Source organism: Rutidosis leptorrhynchoides, chromosome 6 (genome assembly GCF_046630445.1).
Source record: "Rutidosis leptorrhynchoides isolate AG116_Rl617_1_P2 chromosome 6, CSIRO_AGI_Rlap_v1, whole genome shotgun sequence".
Classification (NCBI taxonomy): Eukaryota; Viridiplantae; Streptophyta; class Magnoliopsida; order Asterales; family Asteraceae; genus Rutidosis; species Rutidosis leptorrhynchoides.
Genome location: NC_092338.1, coordinates 442,452,366 through 442,462,812, shown reverse-complemented (window position 1 = coordinate 442,462,812; position 10,447 = coordinate 442,452,366).

The following is a 10,447-nucleotide window of genomic DNA, read 5'->3' as shown; positions in this document are numbered from 1 at the left end:
TGATCATTGGAGTGTATATACCAATAGTACATACATCTAAAAGCTGTGTATTGTACGAGTACGAATACGGGTGCATACGAGTAGAATTGTTGATGAAACTGAACGAGAATGTAATTGTAAGCATTTTTGTTAAGTAGAAGTATTTTGATAAGTGTATTGAAGTCTTTCAAAAGTGTATAAATACATATTAAAACACTACATGTATATACATTTTAACTGAGTCGTTAAGTCATCGTTAGTCGTTACATGTAAGTGTTGTTTTGAAACCTTTAGGTTAACGATCTTGTTAAATGTTGTTAACCCAATGTTTATAATATCAAAAGAGATTTTAAATTATTATATTATCATGATATTATGATGTACGAATATCTCTTAATATGATATATATACATTAAATGTCGTTACAACGATAATCGTTACATATATGTCTCGTTTCAAAATCATTAAGTTAGTAGTCTTGTTTTTACATATGTAGTTCATTGTTAATATACTTAATGATATGTTTACTTATCATAATATCATGTTAACTATATATATAACCATATATATGTCATCATATAGTTTTTACAAGTTTTAACGTTCGTGAATCACCGGTCAACTTGGGTGGTCAATTGTCTATATGAAACATATTTCAATTAATCAAGTCTTAACAAGTTTGATTGCTTAACATGTTGGAAACATTTAATCATGTAAATATCAATCTCAATTAATATATATAAACATGGAAAAGTTCGGGTCACTACAGTACCTACCCGTTAAATAAATTTCGTCCCGAAATTTTAAGCTGTTGAAGGTGTTGGCGAATCTTCTGGAAATAGATGCGGGTATTTCTTCTTCATCTGATCTTCACGCTCCCAGGTAAACTCGGGTCCTCTACGAGCATTCCATCGAACCTTAACAATTGGTATCTTGTTTTGCTTAAGTCTTTTAACCTCACGATCCATTATTTCGACGGGTTCTTCGATGAATTGAAGTTTTTCGTTGATTTGGATTTCATCTAACGGAATAGTGAGATCTTCTTTAGCAAAACATTTCTTTAAATTCGAGACGTGGAAAGTGTTATGTACAGCCGCGAGTTGTTGAGGTAACTCTAGTCGGTAAGCTACTGGTCCGATACGATCAATAATCTTGAATGGTCCAATATACCTTGGATTTAATTTCCCTCGTTTACCAAATCGAACAACGCCTTTCCAAGGTGAAACTTTAAGCATGACCATCTCTCCAATTTCAAATTCTATATCTTTTCTTTTAATGTCAGCGTAGCTCTTTTGTCGACTTTGGGCGGTTTTCAACCGTTGTTGAATTTGGATGATCTTCTCGGTAGTTTCTTGTATAATCTCCGGACCCGTAATCTGTCTATCCCCCACCTCACTCCAACAAATCGGAGACCTGCACTTTCTACCATAAAGTGCTTCAAACGGCGCCATCTCAATGCTTGAATGGTAGCTGTTGTTGTAGGAAAATTCTGCTAACGGTAGATGTCGATCCCAACTGTTTCCAAAATCAATAACACATGCTCGTAGCATGTCTTCAAGCGTTTGTATCGTCCTTTCGCTCTGCCCATCAGTTTGTGGATGATAGGCAGTACTCATGTCTAGACGAGTTCCTAATGCTTGCTGTAATGTCTGCCAGAATCTTGAAATAAATCTGCCATCCCTATCAGAGATAATAGAGATTGGTATTCCATGTCTGGAGACGACTTCCTTCAAATACAGTCGTGCTAACTTCTCCATCTTGTCATCTTCTCTTATTGGTAGGAAGTGTGCTGATTTGGTGAGACGATCAACTATTACCCAAATAGTATCAAAACCACTTGCAGTCCTTGGCAATTTAGTGATGAAATCCATGGTAATGTTTTCCCATTTCCATTCTGGGATTTCGGGTTGTTGAAGTAGACCTGATGGTTTCTGATGCTCAGCTTTGACCTTAGAACACGTCAAACATTCTCCTACGTATTTAGCAACATCGGCTTTCATACCCGGCCACCAAAAATGTTTCTTGAGATCCTTGTACATCTTCCCCGTTCCAGGATGTATTGAGTATCTGGTTTTATGAGCTTCTCTAAGTACCATTTCTCTCATATCTCCAAATTTTGGTACCCAAATCCTTTCAGCCCTATACCGGGTTCCGTCTTCCCGAATATTAAGATGCTTCTCCGATCCTTTGGGTATTTCATCCTTTAAATTTCCCTCTTTTAAAACTCCTTGTTGCGCCTCCTTTATTTGAGTAGTAATATTATTATGAATCATTATATTCATAGATTTTACTCGAATGGGTTCTCTGTCCTTCCTGCTCAAGGCATCGGCTACCACATTTGCCTTCCCCGGGTGGTAACGAATCTCAAAGTCGTAATCATTCAATAATTCAATCCACCTACACTGCCTCATATTCAGTTGTTTCTGATTAAATATGTGTTGAAGACTTTTGTGGTCGGTATATATAATACTTTTGACCCCATATAAGTAGTGCCTCCAAGTCTTTAATGCAAAAACAACCGCGCCTAATTCCAAATCATGCGTCGTATAATTTTGTTCGTGAATCTTCAATTGTCTAGACGCATAAGCAATCACCTTCGTTCGTTGCATTAATACACAACCGAGACCTTGCTTTGATGCATCACAATAAATCACAAAATCATCATTCCCTTCAGGCAATGACAATATAGGTGCCGTAGTTAGCTTTTTCTTCAATAACTGAAACGCTTTCTCTTGTTCATCATTCCATTCAAATTTCTTCCCTTTATGCGTTAATGCAGTCAAGGGTTTTGCTATTCTGGAAAAGTCTTGGATGAACCTTCTGTAGTAACCAGCTAGTCCTAAAAACTGGCGTATGTGTTTCGGAGTTTTCGGGGTTTCCCACTTTTCAACAGTTTCTATCTTTGCCGGATCCACCTTAATACCTTCTTTGTTCACTATGTGACCGAGGAATTGAACTTCTTCCAACCAAAATGCACACTTTGAAAACTTAGCGTACAATTCTTCCTTCCTCAATACTTCTAACACCTTTCTCAAATGTTCACCGTGTTCTTGGTCATTCTTTGAGTAAATAAGTATGTCATCAATGAAAACAATGACAAACTTGTCAAGGTATGGTCCACACACTCGGTTCATAAGGTCCATGAACACAGCTGGTGCATTAGTTAAACCAAATGGCATGACCATAAACTCGTAATGACCGTAACGTGTTCTGAAAGCAGTCTTTGGAATATCATCTTCTTTCACCCGCATTTGATGATACCCGGAACGTAAGTCAATCTTTGAATAAACAGACGAGCCTTGTAGTTGATCAAATAAGTCATCGATTCTCGGTAGTGGGTAGCGGTTCTTGATGGTAAGTTTGTTCAACTCTCGGTAGTCGATACACAACCTGAATGTACCATCTTTCTTCTTGACAAATAAAACAGGAGCTCCCCACGGTGATGTGCTTGGTCGAATGAAACCACGCTCTAAAAGTTCTTGTAATTGGCTTTGTAGTTCTTTCATCTCGCTGGGTGCGAGTCTGTAAGGAGCACGAGCTATTGGTGCAGCTCCTGGTACAAGATCTATTTGAAATTCAACGGATCGATGTGGGGGTAATCCCGGTAATTCTTTCGGAAATACATCGGGAAATTCTTTTGCAATGGGAACATCATTGATGCTCTTTTCTTCAGTTTGTACTTTCTCGACGTGTGCTAGAACAGCATAGCAACCTTTTCTTATTAGTTTTTGTGCCTTCAAATTACTAATAAGATGTAGCTTCGTGTTGCCCTTTTCTCCGTACACCATTAAGGGTTTTCCTTTTTCTCGTATAATGCGAATTGCATTTTTATAACAAACGATCTCCGCTTTCACTTCTTTCAACCAGTCCATACCGATTATCACATCAAAACTCCCTAACTCTACTGGTATCAAATCAATCTTAAATGTTTCGCTAACCAGTTTAATTTCTCGATTCCGACATATATTATCTGCTGAAATTAATTTACCATTTGCTAATTCGAGTAAAAATTTACTATCCAAAGGCGTCAATGGACAACTTAATTTAGCACAAAAATCTCTACTCATATAGCTTCTATCCGCACCCGAATCAAATAAAACGTAAGCAGATTTATTGTCAATAAGAAACGTACCCGTAACAAGCTCCGGGTCTTCCTGTGCCTCTACCGCATTAATATTGAAAACTCTTCCACGGCCTTGTCCATTCGTGTTCTCCTGGTTCGGGCAATTTCTAATAATGTGGCCTGGTTTTCCACATTTATAACAAACTACATTGGCATAACTTGCTCCGACACTACTTGCTCCGCCATTACTCGTTCCGACACCATTTGTTCCTTTCGTTCTATTAACCCCTGGTCCGTAGACCTCACACTTCGCCGCGCTATGACCATTTCTTTTACACTTGTTGCAAAATTTGGTGCAGAACCCCGAGTGATTCTTTTCACACCTTTGGCATAGCTGCTTCTGATTGTTGTTGTTGTTGCGGTTATTATTGTTGTTGGGATGATTGTTGTAGTTGTTGTTGTTGTTGTTGTTGTTGTTGTTGGGCCGTTTGTTGTAGTTGCGATTGATGTTGCGATTGTTGGGATAATTGTTGCGATTATTGTTGTAATTGCTGTTGTTGTTGTATTGGTGATTCTTATCACCGTTTTCCTCCCACTTTCTTTTGACTTGCTTCACATTGGCCTCTTCAGCAGTCTGTTCTTTAATTCTTTCTTCAATTTGGTTCACGAGTTTGTGAGCCATTCTACATGCCTGTTGTATGGAGGCGGGCTCGTGTGAACTTATATCTTCTTGGATTCTTTCCGGTAATCCTTTCACAAACGCGTCGATCTTTTCTTCCTCATCTTCGAATGCTCCCGGACACAATAGGCACAATTCTGTGAATCGTCTTTCGTACGTGGTAATATCAAATCCTTGGGTTCGTAACCCTCTAAGTTCTGTCTTGAGCTTATTGACCTCGGTTCTGGGACGGTACTTCTCGTTCATCAAGTGCTTGAATGCTGACCACGGTAGTGCGTACGCATCGTCTTGTCCCACTTGCTCTAGATAGGTATTCCACCATGTTAACGCAGAACCTGTGAAGGTATGCGTAGCGTACTTTACTTTGTCCTCTTCAGTACACTTACTTATGGCAAACACCGATTCGACCTTCTCGGTCCACCGTTTCAATCCGATCGGTCCTTCGGTTCCATCAAATTCCAAAGGTTTGCAGGCAGTGAATTCTTTGTAGGTGCATCCTACACGATTTCCTGTACTGCTAGATCCAAGGTTATTGTTGGTATGTAGCGCAGCCTGTACTGCGGCTATGTTTGAAGCTAGAAAAGTACGGAATTCCTCTTCATTCATATTCACGGTGTGTCGAGTAGTCGGTGCCATTTCCTTCAAAATAGTTAAATGGAACAAGTTAATCATACAGAATATTAAGAGTAGTTAATAGTATTTCGTAGCATAATATGAACTCATTTATAAAAGCTTTTTCTTCATATTAGCGTTTTATAAGTTTAAATTCGGGTAGTACCTACCCGTTAAGTTCATACTTAGTAGCTAATATACAATTCAACTACTACAATTCTATATGAAAAACTGATTATAATAATATTTCGCGTTCAAACTTTTATACAATATTTTACAAACTTACAATACCGCTTATTTTACATAAAGCATGAAATATAGCACACAATAACTTTGATACAAGATAGTTGTGAAGACAATTCTAGCTAGTACACAAGTCGTTCAGCAAAGGCAATAAATACACGTAATTCATACGTCCAGAAACAAGTCATGCATTCTGGTTTTACTAGGACTACTTCCCATCCTTGGTCTTGTGCAACATAACCGTTATGGCCGTTGATAAGACAGCGTGTTGTAACGTCATCAAAGGGACGAGGGTTACGTAATGTCCAACAGTCCCGTAATAATCTAAAAACCTCATTTCTTACCCCAATTACCGACTCCGTCACTTGTGGAAACGTTTTGTTTAATAGTTGTAGCCCGATGTTCTTGTTCTCACTTTGGTGAGAAGCGAACATTACTAATCCGTAAGCATAACATGCTTCTTTATGTTGCATGTTAGCCGCTTTTTCTAAATCACGAAGTCCAATATTCGGATATATTGAGTCAAAATAATTTCTTAACCCGTTGCGTAAAATAGCATTTGGGTTCCCCGCAATATATGCGTCAAAGTAAACACATCGTAACTTATGGGTTTCCCAATGTGATATCCCCCATCTTTCAAACGAAAGTCTCTTATAAACCAAGACATTCTTGGAACGTTCTTCGAATGTCTTACAAACTGATCTCGCCTTAAATAGTTGTGCCGAAGAATTCTGGCCGACTCTAGACAAGATTTCATCAATCATGTCTCCGGGTAGGTCTCTTAAAATATTGGGTTGTCTATCCATTTTGTATTTTTAAACTGTAAAATAGACAAGAGTTAGATTCATAAAAAAAATACTTATTAATACAAGCAATTTTTACATATATCATAAAGCATAAGAACACTATATTCCATATATTACACCACACGAATACAACTATCTTATTCCGACTCGCTCGTTTCTTCTTCTTCGGTTTTGGTTCGTTTTGCCAAGTTTCTAGGGATATATGATGTTCCCCTAATACGAACCGTCGTTGTCCACATTGGTTTAGAAAAACCTGGTGGTTTAGAGGTTCCCGGGTCATTGTTACAACTTAAGGACTTCGGGGGTTGACGATACATATAAAGTTCATCGGGGTTGGAATTAGATTTCTCTATTTTTATGCCCTTTCCCTTATTATTTTCTTTTGCCTTTTTAAATTCAGTTGGGGTAATTTCTATAACATCATCGGAATTCTCGTCGGAATCCGATTCATCGGAGAATTGGTAATCCTCCCAATATTTTGCTTCCTTGGCGGAAACACCATTGACCATAATTAACTTTGGTCGGTTGGTTGAGGATTTTCTTTTACTTAACCGTTTTATTATTTCCCCCACCGGTTCTATTTCTTCATCCGGTTCCGATTCTTCTTCCGGTTCCGATTCTTCTTCCGGTTCCGACTCTTCTTCCGGTTCCTCTTCGGGAACTTGTGAATCAGTCCACAAATTATTCCAATTTACATTTGACTCTTCATTATTATTAGGTGAGTCAATGGGACTTGTTCTAGAGGTAGACATCTATCACATAATATCAAACACGTTAAGAGATTAATATATCACATAATATTCATATGTTAAAAATATATAGTTTCCAACAAAAATGTTAAGCAATCATTTTTAAAGAAAACACGGTCGAAGTCCAGACTCACTAATGCATCCTAACAAACTCGATAAGACACACAAATGCAAATTTTCTGGTTCTCTAAGACCAACGCTCGGATACCAACTGAAATGTCCCGTTCTTATTGATTAAAAACGTTCCATATTAATTGATTTCGTTGCGAGGTTTTGACCTCTATATGAGACGCTTTTCAAAGACTGCATTCATTTTTAAACAAACCATAACCTTTATTTCATCAATAAAGGTTTAAAAAGCTTTACGTAGATTATCAAATAATGATAATCTAATATATCCTGTTTACACACGACCATTACATAATGGTTTACAATACAAATATGTTACAACAAAATAAGTTTCTTGAATGCAGTTTTTACACAATATCATACAAGCATGGACTCCAAATCTTGTCCTTATTTAAGTATGCGACAGCGGAAGCTCTTAATAATCACCTGAGAATAAACATGCTTAAAACGTCAACAAAAATGTTGGTGAGTTATAGGTTTAACCTATATATATCAAATCGTAACAATAGACCACAAGATTTCATATTTCAATACACATCCCATACATAGAGATAAAAATCATTCATATGGTGAACACCTGGTAACCGACAATAACAAGATGCATATATAAGAATATCCCCATCATTCCGGGACACCCTTCGGATATGATATAAATTTCGAAGTACTAAAGCATCCGGTACTTTGGATGGGGTTTGTTAGGCCCAATAGATCTATCTTTAGGATTCGCGTCAATTAGGGTGTCTGTTCCCTAATTCTTAGATTACCAGACTTAATAAAAAGGGGCATATTCGATTTCGATAATTCAACCATAGAATGTAGTTTCACGTACTTGTGTCTATTTTGTAAATCATTTATAAAACCTGCATGTATTCTCATCCCAAAAATATTAGATTTTAAAAGTGGGACTATAACTCACTTTCACAGATTTTTTTACTTCGTCGGGAAGTAAGACTTGGCCACTGGTTGATTCACGAACCTATAACAATATATACATATATATCAAAGTATGTTCAAAATATATTTACAACACTTTTAATATATTTTGATGTTTTAAGTTTATTAAGTCAGCTGTCCTCGTTAGTAACCTACAACTAGTTGTCCACAGTTAGATGTACAGAAATAAATCGATAAATATTATCTTGAATCAATCCACGACCCAGTGTATACGTATCTCAGTATTGATCACAACTCAAACTATATATATTTTGGAATCAACCTCAACCCTGTATAGCTAACTCCAACATTCACATATAGAGTGTCTATGGTTGTTCCGAAATATATATAGATGTGTCGACATGATAGGTCGAAACATTGTATACGTGTCTATGGTATCTCAAGATTACATAATATATAATACAAGTTGATTAAGTTATGGTTGGAATAGATTTGTTACCAATTTTCACGTAGCTAAAATGAGAAAAATTATCCAATCTTGTTTTACCCATAACTTCTTCATTTTAAATCCGTTTTGAGTGAATCAAATTGCTATGGTTTCATATTGAACTCTATTTTATGAATCTAAAAAAAAAAAGTATAGGTTTCTAGTCGGAAAAATAAGTTACAAGTCGTTTTTGTAAAGGTAGTCATTTCAGTCGAAAGAACGACGTCTAGATGACCATTTTAGAAAACATACTTCCACTTTGAGTTTAACCATAATTTTTGGATATAGTTTCATGTTCATAATAAAAATCATTTTCTCAGAATAACAACTTTTAAATCAAAGTTTATCATAGTTTTTAATTAACTAACCCAAAACAGCCCGCGGTGTTACTACGACGGCGTAAATCCAGTTTTACGGTGTTTTTCGTGTTTCCAGGTTTTAAATAATTAAGTTAGCATATCATATAGATATAGAACATGTGTTTAGTTGATTTTAAAAGTCAAGTTAGAAGGATTAACTTTTGTTTGCGAACAAGTTTAGAATTAACTAAACTATGTTCTAGTGATTACAAGTTTAAACCTTCGAATAAGATAGCTTTATATGTATGAATCGAATGATGTTATGAACATCATTACTACCTTAAGTTCCTTGGATGAACCTACTGGAAAAGAGAAAAATGGATCTAGCTTCAATGGATCCTTGGATGGCTCAAAGTTCTTGAAGCAAAATCATGACACGAAAACAAGTTCAAGTAAGATCATCATTTGAAATAAGATTGTTATAGTTATAGAAATTGAACCAAAGTTTGAATATGATTATTACCTGGTATTAGAATGATAACCTACTGTAAGAAACAAAGATTTCTTGAGGTTGGATGATCACCTTACAAGATTGGAAGTGAGCTAGCAAACTTGAAAGTATTCTTGATTTTATGAAACTAGAACTTTTGGAATTTATGAAGAACACTTAGAACTTGAAGATAGAACTTGAGAGAGTTCAATTAGATGAAGAAAATTGAAGAATGAAAGTGTTTGTAGGTGTTTTTGGTCGTTGGTGTATGGATTAGATATAAAGGATATGTAATTTTGTTTTCATGTAAATAAGTCATGAATGATTACTCATATTTTTGTAATCTTATGAGATATTTCATGCTAGTTGCCAAATGATGGTTCCCACATGTGTTAGGTGACTCACATGGGCTGCTAAGAGCTGATCATTGGAGTGTATATACCAATAGTACATACATCTAAAAGCTGTGTATTGTACGAGTACGAATACGGGTGCATACGAGTAGAATTGTTGATGAAACTGAACGAGAATGTAATTGTAAGCATTTTTGTTAAGTAGAAGTATTTTGATAAGTGTATTGAAGTCTTTCAAAAGTGTATAAATACATATTAAAACACTACATGTATATACATTTTAACTGAGTCGTTAAGTCATCGTTAGTCGTTACATGTAAGTGTTGTTTTGAAACCTTTAGGTTAACGATCTTGTTAAATGTTGTTAACCCAATGTTTATAATATCAAAAGAGATTTTAAATTATTATATTATCATGATATTATGATGTACGAATATCTCTTAATATGATATATATACATTAAATGTCGTTACAACGATAATCGTTACATATATGTCTCGTTTCAAAATCATTAAGTTAGTAGTCTTGTTTTTACATATGTAGTTCATTGTTAATATACTTAATGATATGTTTACTTATCATAATATCATGTTAACTATATATATAACCATATATATGTCATCATATAGTTTTTACAAGTTTTAACGTTCGTGAATCACCGGTCAAC